This window comes from Limulus polyphemus, unplaced genomic scaffold (genome assembly GCF_000517525.1).
Source record: "Limulus polyphemus unplaced genomic scaffold, Limulus_polyphemus-2.1.2 Scaffold2490, whole genome shotgun sequence".
NCBI classification, from domain to species: domain Eukaryota; kingdom Metazoa; phylum Arthropoda; class Merostomata; order Xiphosura; family Limulidae; genus Limulus; species Limulus polyphemus.
This window is the reverse complement of record NW_013668100.1, coordinates 3,708-17,225: the sequence shown is the minus strand read 5'-3', so window position 1 is coordinate 17,225 and position 13,518 is coordinate 3,708.

Below are 13,518 nucleotides of genomic sequence, written 5' to 3'. Positions count from 1 at the left end.
TAGTTAGTCTGAGTATTACCTTCGATACTGTACAGTTTACTAAGACTCGATCGTAAAAGTTTAATTACTTATATTAGTCTACTTTTACTGTCTATATATATATATATTTATATATATATATATATATATATATACGTACGAAACCGTGTTCGGCTGTAATCATATATTAAATCACATTTTATGTGTGTGTGTATGTTTATGAGTGTATGTTTTTTAATTTCTTTGTTTGGCATGGGTTTTTTGTACTCTCGACTTCCCCTAAGATCCCGAGGGCGCCATGTTTGAAATTATGTTCATATCGCCACTCGCAAGCTAGCGGGACAACTTAGCTAGCGCACATGCTCAGGCCCACGTGGAGTGTTTTAATGAGGTTTGTTTTCGGGGATGAACTCCTCTCCTACCCCCTTCTTGGGATAGTTATAGAAGTAGTTGGGGATGATGGAAGAGCTTTAAGTGCAATGGGGCTTCTATGGTTCATGAAGGGGGAGGAGGGGTACCTTTTGAACCTCGTAGCGGAGTGCGAGTATATTATACTAATCAGTTAAACTTGGTCAATACATCTACACTTTCATTGGTGTTTAAAACGTACGCATAATACTTTGATGTGCTTTGCTGTAATTTATTCGATACATTTCTAGGATGTTTAATAAATAAGTCAATAAATATTGTTACTAGGTCTCATATCCAATTTGCACAATAAGGTTTATTACTCGAAATAAACAGTACTTAAATCTACTTATATATATAATTTTATTCACACTTTATGGAGATTGTATCGCCGCATATGAACCGTGGCACCACCTTTTATCTGTTCATAAGATGTTCAAACAAAGCATTTCCAAGCAAGGAACATTCCATGTTTTTGGTGCATGCAGAAAAACTCTCAAAGCTGAGTTTTTAGGACAGCAACAAGTCCCAACCCCATATCGCAACCAAGTCGGGAATAACATTGTGATCCGCAGAGTTGAAGCTGTAATTAGGAGATAGAATCCTCTGGCCTAATGGACTTAACATAGTTTTATAGTTTAAGTATAATAGATGGTTTGTAGATAAATTGTTGATGTGTTGTTTCAGACTGATCCACGCTGCCTTTCACAGAAGCTTGTTACGATGTAAGTTGCGACATCTAGCAACAAAGTGTAATTATGGTTATCAGATTGAGTATAATCAACAATGAAGGAAGTATTTCCAATGGTAGCAATACACAGAGATTGTTAGTGTACCATCCTTGTGTTGACTATTAAAAACATACATTTTGATTCGTTCATGTAAAATAGAGTTGTGTCCCTAAATACTTAAAGCATCGTTTAAAGTCAAAGGATAACGTCAAAACAAAAACTTTTTTTCTTTTAGCCAGACAAGATAGATATATTTTATCGCAAGCTTTCAGCTATTACAATGTAGCTACTGTGTGAATAAACGAAATATAACTAAAATCAGAACAACGCAGCTTGAAACTTGTATTTAATAAATATCAACAAGGACTAATACCTATTTCTTGAACATTTTCTCCCTATTCCATGAAGAATTTACACTTACATTACTACTCAGTATCATGGCCAGGAAAAAAAATATTTTAATGGAAAATAATAATTAATGTTTAAGAGAGAAAGAAAGATAGAAAACTTCTTTGAAATATCGGCGACTAAGTTATTAAATATCATGTGAACACACAATTCCTAGAAAAATAAATAACTATTAGACAACATCATCGCTTCCTGGATTTTCTGTCTGTTCACATCGCTCACTGTTATATTTATCACTTGTTATTTAGTTGGGTTATTACGCACGAAGTACAACATTGAGACAACATAGTTTGTAAATTCTTTTGACAATCTGATAACGAATATGGGTTGAATACTTATTTGTCTTTTTAATTTTGTTTTAATTACTACATGTGGCCAACGTTTCGCTCTACGTGTGTGCTGTCTCATACCTGTGAGTAACACAGCACAGCTAGCACATTTTGTACTTAACAACAAACAAACTCATCATCGAATTTGAACAAACAAATTTGTGGTCTCGGTCAAGGGCCCGGCATGGCCAGGTGGTTAGGGCGCTCGACTCGTAATCGGAGGGTCGCGGGTTCAAATTCCCATACCACCAAACATGCTCGCCCTTTCAGCCGTAGGGGCGTTATAATGTGACGATCAATCCCACTATTCGTTGGTAAAAGAGTAGCCCAAGAGTTGGCGGTGGGTGGTGATGACTAGCTGCCCTCCCTCTAGTCTTACACTGCTAAATTAGGGACGGGTAGCGCAAAGTAGCCCTCGTGTAGCTTTGCGCGAAATACAAACAAACGATAAACAAATTCTCGGTCAAGTATTTTAACATAAAATTGTCATACAAGTGTTACAGTTGTTTCTGGACTTACATATAATTAGTGCAAATGGCAACTTTAATATCCAAATATTTATCATACGGTGCTTCCAACAACAAGGAATCTATTTAAACGGATGTGATTTTGATAATAGTATAATCTTGGGCAACGGGGAACGCCATCTAAAAGTTCTTCCAGGCTGTTTCAAATTGCTTCATAGTATAGCGAAGAATTATTTGGTTTCTAAATGTTATAATTATCTATGTTATTGATAAAAAATGTTCATTATCCTCAACCCAACTAAATAACCTAGAGTACCAGTGTATAGCAAAAATATTTAATCTTTTATAATATTTAAAGTTATCGGTATATAAAATCTTTTATCACCAATGTGTAAAACAGCCTAGGGTATTAACTATACAAAAAAAATATTTATGATTAAACATTTCAAGAATCTACAGTTTGGTCATATAAAGAAGATTTTGTTTATCTCTAACTCGTATAACTTTCAACGGTATCTAATTTATAACAAAAATCCTGTATCATTACTTCTTCCAACATCTTACGGTTTGCTTATATAACAAATGTCGCATGAAACTCTTACTGCAAGCTATGTGTTGTGATCTATTGTATAGATGTACTATAATTTTAAAAAATTCTATTATAAAATGAAATGCGATCAGTACTATAAGGTATTATAATGATTAATTTACCTAAAAAATAAAACAACTGAAAAAAAAGAAGAGAATTCATATCTAGTTAGTTTGTTTATTCTGTTGTGTCGATGTGAGTTTCCTAAGTTAACCTACACGTCTAGTAGAGCATAACAGACATTCTCTTAAGCAGATTTAGTTGTTTTAAAGTACTACTTTAAGTCTTCTTAATACGGTTGTCTTACCTTACACCAGACAGGCCCTTTTACTAAAAAAAATACGCGGTTACTACTTTTAACGAAACAAGAAAGGTTTGAAATCATCACCAGGATCATAGCAACTCAAGTTATATGATGGGATTTATACTTAAGACTAAAGCTCCAGCCTTCCTTTAGTGTTTTTATTTTTATGTATTTCATTTACGCAAAGTTTAATATAGGAGAAAAGGAGACGTTTTGTGTGCATCAGTCTCGCTAACTATTAACGAACAAAAGGAAAAATAACAGACTAAAAGTTAGTTAAAATTTGCTAAAGATGGCCTACAGGGAACATTAGTTAGGATGGGTATAATAACCTTCTGGTATTATAAATACAAAAATGTCTTTAACAAAATCGAAACATGTTTGTTAGGGTACATATATTTTGAACAAGAAACATAAATAAGACAAGTTTAAATTAATGAATACAACTTTAACGCAATAAATCATTTATCATTAATCAGTGCCTAGTTCTAAATTCAGGAATAAGTTGGATGTTTTCACTATTGCTGAGTATTTAATTACTAACTGTTTTAGGGCGTATTATTATTCACAGTTCTTGGAATTAAAGTCAGTCAACAGTATCCATGTGCAAAACTTGAGAGATAACATTCTAACATAAATTTTTTAAGTATACGGTATTCTCAGATTAATCGATTACCTCAAAATATTATAAAGTACATCTGGATTTAATTAAACTAACTGATGTGTTTGCTTCGCGTGTTTGTTGTTTTAAAGAAAAACCACACGAGACCACTGCGGGAAATCGAACCCCGGATATTTTCGTTGTAAGTCCATAGACTTACCACTATCCTACCGGGGGACGACATGATATATTATACAAAATGAAATAATTTTTATTTATGTCAAAGATAAAAACAAAATAGTGTGTACACTTGCATTGGACAGTGGGTGGCCATCTTCTATAAGACTCTTCTAGTCAACATTTCACTGTAAACCCTATAATGGAACTTACTAATGATAGACCGTCAAGCAAGCTAGCTTTATATGGTATACCTGGTATGAAAACTGTTTGTTCAATTTTTAGATAGTTTGTTATAGTTTGTTTATAGTTTGTTATTACGACAGAGAGCTTGGCGCTATTCAGTCACAATGTCTTACATAACAGATTATTATTGTATATTTTTAAAGAAGATATTATTAATAAGTTAGAAAATTTCTATAAGTTCAAAGGAGACAATAATAAACTCTACGTACAAGATTCAATGTATTATAAATTTCGTACTTGGATGTGAATGAGATGAGTACACCAAACAGAATTGTGCATTGTTCTTTAACCCTAAGATTTTCAGGAAACTGTAAAGCCTAGTCAGCTATAAGAAAAAAATACACAATATACCAATTTTATCACAAAAAATGATAACGAGGTTATCCTAGATAGCTAATAAAACATATTAGTCTTGAAATTCTTGTATTGCTAACGTTGTGTTGCCAATATGACTTTTTTCTAAATACTCCAAATATATGTATTCAACAACAATCGAGTTGTTCAACAAATATATGTATTCAACAACGATTGAGTTGTTCAACAATTATATGTATTCAACAACGATCGAGTTATTCAACAATTATATGTATTCAACACCGATCGAGTTGTTCAACAATTATATGTATTCAACACCGATCGAGTTGTTCAACAATTGTATGTATTCAACAACGAACGAGTTGTTCAACAAGTATATGTATTCAACAACAATCGAGTTGTTTAACAATTATATGTATTCAACAACGATAGAGTTGTTCAACAATTATATGTATTCAACAACAATCGAGTTGTTTAACAATTATATGTATTCAACAACGATCGAGTTGTTCAACAATTATATGTATTCCAACAACAATCGAGTTGTTCAACAATTATAATAGTAACGAACTTCAGTTCAGTATCAACAAAAGATTATATAAACTTTGCATGTAGGTAAGGGTGTTACGATCAAATTTCCTAAACTGCACCTATAACTGTACAAAACATATTTAAAATGTGTAAAAACACCTTCAGATATCATCAAAATGCACCATTTTCAGTGAAAAATACATTTCTCATAGGGGGGGCATGTCCCCGAAGCCTCCAGTGTGGTTTCACCACACATTTCTTTTTAGCTTCAAAAGTAGCACACCCATTTATAACCGTCTACAAACTGAAATGTGTAATTATTTAAATAACACATTTTGTACAAATCTTGTTCTATTTAATCTCAAGTCACCTTCAATTTCTCTTTCTCTTGAGAACGTTTAAGTAGCTAGGGTCATTTTCACCACACCTATGTTTTCTGTATCAATAAATATTATTTAACTGTTTTTGTTGTTTGGCGGATTCTCTTAAAATATTTTGTAAATGATAACGAAAGAATTTTATTTCTCCGACTACCAATTCTTAACTCACGATCACATAAGTTCATAGTATATGCTAATACAAGAATTTCACGTAATTGCTAACTTTTCTCATTTATACGGAACATCCTTGTATTTTTAATTCTTTGTCGTAAATACAAACTCAGAATTCAGAGACAAACTGATTAACCACTTGATATTTGCACTAAACTATCCTCTTGCATCAACGCTGGAAACCAACTTATTAACCACTTGCTGTTTGCACTAAGCCATTCTCTTGCATCAACCCTGGAGACAAACTGATTAATCACTTACTGTTTGAACTAAGCCATCCTCTTGCATCAACCTTGGAGACAGATTGATTGACCAGTAACTTTTGCGCTAAGCCACCCTCTTGCATCAACCCTGGAGACAATTTCTTAGCTCTCATTACCAGTAATTATAGCCATAGGACCAGTGTCAATCAGCACGTTACAAGGCTTCCCATGAATGAATACATTTACTCGTGAACTGGTTTCTTTAAACAATTCGCTCTTTATTTCAAATGGGACAAATGGAATATTCTCATACTAATATAACTTGTTCTAAATTTATTTTTCAGTCGTTGATTTATCATAGTCTAAAGTTTAATGCCACACTTATAACAGTTTCCTTGTTAAGTTATCCTTTGAGAACAAGTTTTATTTCCTACAGCTTTCGTCTGCAGTTCCCGTCAATTTGTCCTCGTACTTTGCAGTTGGAACACCCTTTTTTCCTTTAGTTTTCTTCCTCCATTTTGGGTAAACAGTTGTTAATTAACCATTTGAGTAATCCTAGACCTCCATCGGAAATAATTTATTTACACACTATTTGATCTCATAATCTTATTATTCCTGTATGGTACTTTTACTTGTTTATTTGCAATTTTCAATGATTGAAGTTTCATTGTCAACTGAATACTTCACTCAAAGACACACACACACACATCTACTTTTATTTAGACTAATTTACATATTCTCATCCAGTACGACATCCATGCATTGTGTGCGTGCAATGAATTCATTGTTTCATTTGGGTCACTTGGATAAGATAACTGAGTACCTCTTTCTGTATATTCTGCAATTTCAGCTAAGATATTGTGTTTACTCTCTACTATGCTACTAAACATTGCTTCAGAAACTTTCTTCGATTCAAGACTTCAAATCTGTTTGATAAGGCAACTAGTTATGTCTGTTGGAAGGGTGCTTAAAGATTTTGAAGTTGTTGTTTTTTACATAAGCAGAAAACTGAATAGCTTGTTGTTCACTATTCCACACGTTCACTTTAGAAATAATTTGAAAGTGTGAATGATATGCCTCCCATGATACCGTTTCATAATAATAAGTTAGTTTCTTATTTGTACGGTATTGTTGAATTTTTGTCGTACCAAATTCCGTAACTTCAAGAGATAGTACTGTAACTCAAAGGTCCCACAGTTACAAATGACACAACAGTAGTGGTAACAGGGGTAGACCATGCTAGTTCTCATATTCCTCTTGATGTTTGGGTTAAAAATGTTGAGTAAATATAGAGTGAGGTGTTGCTGGTTTGAACCTTACATTTCCCAGTTCAATTTTCACACACTTTTTCCTGGCATTGATGCTCTTTTATAAGTCGTTAATCTTATTGGAATAATTTCTATGCACTTCGTTGGTGTCCTTTTATACTTGTTTGATTTTGTTGTTAAAATCCACCTATACTTTACTGATATCCTTTTGTATTTCTCTTTTTATTTCCTTGATGTCCTTGTGTAGATTTATTATGCTCTCTCAATCCTGTCTTCAACCAAATTTAATATTTTTGTAAGTTTCATATTTAGTTCTTGTAATTCCTCTCTTAAACTCGTGCCCCTCTCCTCTAATTTTCTGTCTCATTCTTCTGTATTTTATTTATCTGTCCCATCATTTCCATTAAATTTCAATCTCACTTCAAGCAAGTGTCATCATCTTAAAGTTTTGCCTTGAGTTTATTTTTACCAAAATGATCCAACTAATGATAACAGTGTTGTAACATTTTATATTGTTGGGTGGGTTCTTTTAGATTATTTGGTAACAGAAATAAGTTGTACTTATTTGTCTAATACAGTCATATATAGGTTGCTTTTTTATACTTTTTATGCACTGTTTCCAATGTCTATTCTTTCAGAAACTCGCCTTAGCTCTGCATATCATTTTTGGCCATGTCTACTGTTATCGTGTATAATATTATTGACTGAAATTTGTAATACACTTGAAAATACCATCTACTAAAGTAATAAAATTACATTTTGTTATCGTGGCTACGGGATTTGTTTTTGCAGAGTTTTCTGTTGTTATCGACTAGTGTATTTTTCTATTATTCTCAGGAAAGAAAATGGGTTTTAGGAACTAGGTACACGCTTAGAAGAAGCAGTGGGGTGACAGGTATAAAAAACAAATAGAAAACATAGGAGGTTCTTATTTTATATTCTATCTTGTCAATATAGGAAATTTGAGTCCCTAATTTATAAGAAACTTTAAACTTTGTATTTAGACATCACAAACATATAACTGGAACCAATGCTGCATTCAAAATACCACGTGACACACAAAAATCTAAATTTAGCTGTGTTCTTTTAATATTTACTAAAATTTGAATTGTAATCTACAATTTGATACCAAACTTATTGAAGTGAATTCATAAAATATTAGTTCAATAAAATTTTGAATACAAGTCAACAAACGCCTTTGACCCGTGACGGTATGGCTAACAATCATCTTCAGTAGTACTAAACTTGACCAATGGGAAAAATAATGCAAACTGAGAACTAGTTACACGTCGTTTACCCGCGTGTATCCCCATTTCCATCACTGAATTTCTTCTCTAAATTATTTTGCAACATAAGTTCGAACTTTCTATAAGTAGAAATTACATTTTATAATTGAATAACTTATGGGTAATGGGAGAAGTTACATATTCATAATAGATTGCAGTACGAGAAAATGACAATGCCTAGGAGAACCCTCTTCTGGATGTCAGTCATTTACCACCCAGGAAAGGAAATTAAATCCTGAAACCTCCATAGCTAATGATAAGGTTTTACCCCTAAGTTATGATCCCATTGCACAGACGGTAGAGATGACTGAGGTTCAGTGTAGTGACTTGTGTCCCAGTAGCTCTAAGAAACTGGAGGTACCTCAAGTGGAATAAGTCACTAGATTGGGCTGCCTCTATGGCAGGAGAGACAGTGGGTGATGGCAGGTGACGAACAAGTTCCTTCAGCTTCTTCACCCGAGAAGAATAGTGCTAAAATTAAACTGGGTCAATTAAAACCTTGATATTGCACAGATGTAGAGAACACTCTTCCTGTGGCAACTCATAATTATGCTTTCCAGGAGTAGGGACCATCCCACAAAAAGACAGGCAAAATGTTCAATTGCAATTGGCTGCTCATCAGGTGTAAGATGGACACAGGAAATCTTTGAATGCAGCCACTCTGATTTCGCAAATGTAATGAAGTCTAATTTGGGTTTGCCTAGGGGCATAATAGTCAGCTTATGATGAAAGGTTTAGCGATCAGTCCATTACAAAAGAAGTTTCGGTGGTATTTGTATACATCTATAAAGTGAGATCGAGTTCCTGATTAATACAGGAATCATTAGAACACCGTTTGCCATTACTGTGAATGAGGATCTTTGAATGAAACTATTACTCCATTTTGTTAAATGATGGTTGACTAGATGTCAGTAGAGAGACATATCTCTGACAATGTCTTAGTCTGTCACCCAAAGGATGAAGGTAGTTGTCTCTGGTTTTGTTTCAGGAACTAAAATTTTGGGGATGGGCCTGTTGTGGAAATTTTCAGCTAGTTTTGTTTGTGCAAGAGGTTAACTTAATTTAATACCATGTGAAAATTATCCAAAGCCAGCCAGATCAGGAAAGAGTATGATGTAGTGCACGAGTAGGTGTTGAGATGGAATTCATAGTACTATCATATCCACAGATGGTATTCTGTGGTTTACTACTGACTCAATCTAATGCAAAAAAATGCTATTTAATGCAGTGATGGAACTTATTCCTGAAACTATTAATTTTGAAGAAAGCAGGCAGCTTCCCCAAATAGTTACCTATCCAAGTCATGGCAAAGTTCACTCCTGACCTATAATTGTGGACAATTGGCTACTTAGCTTTCCATGTGTATCATCAAGGGAGAGTGAAGTGGAAGCTTCTTTCACACCGCAGCTAAGAGTGAATACACAACTAACAGAACATCTGAGGCTGTTTACTGAGGATTGTGCAAGCAATTCAGATTCAAAACAATGATAAAACTCAGAGAGATGTTGGTTAAATAAGCAAATGTCTTTTTGAGATCAGATGGATATTTTGGTTGGGCAACGACACTTGCGCCTTATAGATGCAGTTGATGCACATCCAATAAAACAACATTTTGTAGGATTCCCTAGATCACCCCCACCCAGTGACACAGCGGTATGTCTGCGGACTTATACCACTAAAAACTGGGTTTCGATACCCGTGGTTGGCAGAGCACAGATATTCCATTATGTAGCTTTGTGCTTAACTACAAACAATCAAAATAATTCCTGGATCGCTAAGTATCATATATAGCCATGACATTGAGGATTTGGTCATCTCTAGAGATAATTGTAAGGAAGAAAGTTTATTTTAAATGCATGAATCTGATAGTCATAGTGATGACTTTCTGTTCCTACAGAAAGACAACTATCTGGATACAATGAAAGGAGTCACTTAGTTTAAAATGTTAGATTTAGCTTCGAAATATGGGAAGCTTAACAATCAGAACAGACTCAAAAGTACTTTCAGCACACCAGGTGATTTCTAGATGTCATTTGGCCTGGGTTGATGCACCTGTCATTTGTGAGTTGCTAATGTGGCAAACTGAAAGGGCTGAAATGAGAGATATACATGATTTATATCAACATCTTGTTCCTTGATTGTATGTGTCAAGTTGCTGTTAAAAAGACGAGCACGGTTCGTCAGTGGATGAGAAAGAAATGAAATTAAAACCAGAATGCATTAAACTCACTATAGAAAAGTTCCAAACCTTGATAAGGCTTGTAAAGATTGCAGTAGTCCAAAATTTCCTCAAACCTCTGTCTAATTGAAATATCCATAGTTTCCTAGATTTTACATCATATTAAAAGTTATCCATTGCCAATTTTTACAATATTTTGTGCATCTGTTTTTGCTATGACTAGATCCCATATACATTTTATGCGGTTTTGCATTTCTATTATTACTTGTGGTTTAGCAAAAGCTCTTGTGTTAACATACTTGTGACAAGGCTTTCAGTTCCTGCTGGATACTTATGCCAGCTACGGTGAAATTGAAAGAGTATTGTGGATAATGCAGAATGATGTAGGACATATAATTGCATATACCAATTGTATGCTGATTACCCTGAATAAAGGTACCCTAAGACAAAAAAATTGTTAGAAGATTTTGTTTTTGTTAAACACTATATTTGTATGGTAGGAATTTCACCATTTGAGTAGACCATGAAAACGATTATGAAATCTAAAAATCTAGGAAAGATGACAACACATTGAATCAGAATGTTGGAAGAGTATAACTTTTTGTACATCGCTGACTGTTGACCGTTCCTGCAACATAGAAACACCAGTATATTGTCTCACCAGATAGTTACAGCTTGTTTATCGATTTTATTTCTAGCTACTGAACATTATGTTAGGGTGAAAGCTATTACAGAACTAATATATGTTGATTCTGCTGGAGGATGGACACATAAATGGCATTTTAGGAGCTCTTGGAAGAGCAACTAAAGTTCTGGAGTTAGCTAAGGAATTAACCTGCCGAGCACCAAGTGAATTATGACTCTCACAGTTCGAGAAAATGCAGATGTGATTCTTCATCTAAGATACAGCTTGTTGTCATGAGAACTCTTGGGCACAAAATAAACTAATCTTTACATGATTCAAAACTTCAGAAGAAAAACATCAAAGTGTTACTCACACGTGTTCTAGCATGAAAAAGTGTTTTTCTGGATAAATTAGCATCACAAATTTAAACAATGATGTGAACATTGTACAATGTGTGTTGCTTGGTAGAAAAATTGGATACAATAGCGCCAACTCTTGCAAAGAGTTACATATTGGTCCATCATGGCAGAAAATAGTTATGGAAGTAGCTGATCCTCTCTTCTAATCTAAATGTGGTAACAGTTCGTGTTAGTTTTTATGAGTTACTTTACCAACTGGACTGAAGTTTATCAATTTCTTAACATATTAGCACTGACCTTCACTGGTATATTGGTTGAACAATGACTAGCAAAATTCAGAGGACCTTGATAATTGTACAAGGATTAATTAGCTAATTATTTATTAAGTTGTGTAAGATATTGAGTATAGTGAAAACTCGAATGTTACCATATCACATCCAATCTGATAACTTAACAGAATGGATACTAAATACTATTAAGCAGATGCTTACAGGTTTGTTTGTTTTTTTCAAAACCAAGCCAGATCAGTTTGAATGAACTCCTGTCATACATCGGAGAAGAAGTTGATTGGTTTTTCACAGAACATGCCCATCTTTTGTCTAAAAATATATATAGCTAATGTTTATAGTTTATCCCTACTTTCCAGTGCTGATGTCACACAATATTCTAAGAAGTAACTACAATGTTTAAGATCTGCATTAGTTGATACACAAGTGAAATCCTGTATCAGTTGCTAGGTACGTCTGATATATGACAGAAAAGACATTTTGACAAAGTAGTAAAATAACAAAAGTTTTAGCATGACGATTGAGTTTGGAATTGAAATGTTTATACTGTATACAAATAATTTGGCTTTAGCTAGACTGGTTCTTATCTCATACTCAAAAAACTCTGCTCATCAAACTATTAGCTAAAGCTGTCTTGTAGTGCATGTAAGCTAAAGATGCATTGGCTGGATTAGGAATCACGTGTTGAGACTGTTGATTCAGAGATAGTGTTGTTTTGTATGAACTCAACTCGGCTGATGAGGAATAATATGAAGATTTCATGTGCCATGTTGGCTGTAGTTTCATGTCTAGAACGTTCTTGATAGTTTAGGAGACAACAGAGCATACTGGTCATCTCATTCAGTTTCCAGAAAAAAAACAGCTGTATTCAAGGCTATTATCTACAATGAAAAACCTACAACTCTTTGCTAGAGATTACTTTGTTGTGCTCGTTGTTATTATTTTTAGCAGTGCTCAATATCTTGACATCAAAGTGGAAAAAACTGCTTTTACATGCTCATACAAGTGCAGACGTCCTACTAGCTTTCAGTTATTGCATTACGCAAAGTATGAAACATTTATTTCCTGAAATCACTGAGGATCACTAAATGCATTACAGATTAAGGCCCGAGTCTCCGTGGCTCATAAAAATGGTATGACACACATTATTGTAATTATAGCTACTCATACAAGTACTATCGTCAGGTTGCGTGTGTCTGCACTACATTCCTCTATCTGTAATGCTTCACCTTTCTGCAGTGTAAATAGTGCCCACACTAGACTAGACCACTGAAATCATCACATACTCTATGATCGGTCATCAATGTAGCCTGAATGTTTTTACAGCTACAGTGTGCCCAGTGTATGAATATTGAACAAACATATTAGTTATTACTGTTTGGCTAGTAATATTATCTACAGTTTAATGTTGCAGGCCTAGTTGATAGTGCACAACATAGTAATATTTCTAAAACATTGTTATCCAACATTAAATCACCTCTTCTGTATCAGCCGGGTACACGTTACTGCGCATGACACAAAGTTTTAGTGTCTTACATTCAAAATTTTATTAAACTACTTTTTGTTTATGTTATATCAATTAGAATAGCATAAAATCTTAGCTAATAATCCTTATTTTAATAGTATACAAGTTTTAAGTTCTTAATTCTACAAGGAAATATATAAAAAAAATCCA